We start from the raw sequence: 942 nt of genomic DNA, 5'->3' as shown, positions 1-942 counted from the left end.
CGAGATATTGAGAGAGAGCGAGAGTTTCCAGTTTTTTTCTTTTTAACTTGGGAGTTTCCAGCTTGATATGTTATTCTTTCTAACCCATTGATTGGTGCATATCTGACACGAAGCTTCTTAACTTGGGAGTTTCCAGTTTTTTTTCTTTTTTGGTCTATTTTTTTTTTGGAAACTTCATGAAGGGTAGTTTTTTTACCTCAAGTGATTTGATGTGGAGAAAACGAAATACCTTTCTCATAACACTCATAATTATTTAATGTGTTATAAATAATTTTGTATTGAGAGAGAACGAAAGAGGGAAGAGTAAGAGAGAGCGAGATTTGAGAGAGAGCGAGATTTTGAGAGAGAGTGAGAGTTTGAGAGAGCGAGAGCGAGATCATGAGAACGAGAGCGAGATTTTGAGCGAGAGTGAGATATCCGTACAAATTTCCCTTTTTTTCTTTATTTAGTTCCCCATTCCCCATTCCACCTTCTTCTTTCTTTCTTCTTCTTCTTTTTTTAATTTTTCATTTTATAAAAACAATTTCTAAAAATATTTTATTATTATTTATATTCTTTTTTAAAAAAGGAAAAAACTCCATCAAAAGCTTGGTAACAATGTACAAAAGGAATCCAAGATCATTACTGTAAAATCTTTTAAACTATTGACCTCACTACTGTGATTAAAAGTTCTGTTCTTTATATCAATTAGTCTTATTTATAGACTTGCATGTGAAGGTTTTGAGTGTTGATTTGATTATTATGTTCCCAAATTATTATCTAAAATATGTAAATTTGAATATTGAAGTTTTTTTCACCTAATTTTTTAGATTTAGACTATCTGATGTTGTTATTTATGTCAGTGACATTTAAAAGCTTCTATATCAAAATAATTACTATAGATAATATATAAAAAGAATAAATTAAAAAAATAATATCTCATAAAAATAAAAAAATGTAAAT

The sequence above is a fragment of the Benincasa hispida genome, chromosome 2 (assembly GCF_009727055.1).
Source record: "Benincasa hispida cultivar B227 chromosome 2, ASM972705v1, whole genome shotgun sequence".
Taxonomy (NCBI): domain Eukaryota; kingdom Viridiplantae; phylum Streptophyta; class Magnoliopsida; order Cucurbitales; family Cucurbitaceae; genus Benincasa; species Benincasa hispida.
This window is presented reverse-complemented; position numbering follows the sequence as displayed.